We start from the raw sequence: 629 nt of genomic DNA, 5'->3' as shown, positions 1-629 counted from the left end.
AGATTTATATACGTTAACCATTGTAGAGAACCTCAGTCATGCGTGAACTTGGTTCATTATGGAAATAAACTTTCGGGTCTGTCACGTCGCCACTTCCTCGTCGACTGTGATTACCTTAACAGCAGCGTTGGACGGCTAAAGGCCAAGTACAGGACATTTGGCAAGAACCACGCGGTCGCAAACCAGCGATGCTCTCCGGCGGCCTCGTCTCGACGCCCAAGACGACCTACAACATACTGCACCAAGCGCGTTTCGAATTCTCTGGCCCGCGCTCCGCGCCTCAACGTCTAGCGAGTTTGAAACTATGGGTGTCTTTAGGACGGAAGATACCGCTACCAAGGCCGTGGACAACTGCACTCTAGGCCGGACACGCTGCACCTGCGTCGTAACCTCGCCCAAGAGCCCGAGCAGCTCGAGCTTCGTCGGCTTCTTGCGCGATACGAGATCACGCCAAGTCCTTATCCCGTAGAGCATCCCCTGGATCGTGTGCACGCGGTACAATATTTTAGACGGACAATACAAAGAAAATCTGACTTTGGATTCATTTGGCTTAATCACTGTTTCCTCATACACGCATCAATAACAATAAACTGATAAAACTGCGTTGACTAATGGTGCTTCATTACACT

The sequence above is a fragment of the Saprolegnia diclina genome, assembly GCF_000281045.1.
Source record: "Saprolegnia diclina VS20 unplaced genomic scaffold supercont1.30, whole genome shotgun sequence".
NCBI lineage: Eukaryota > Oomycota > Saprolegniomycetes > Saprolegniales > Saprolegniaceae > Saprolegnia > Saprolegnia diclina.
This window is presented reverse-complemented; position numbering follows the sequence as displayed.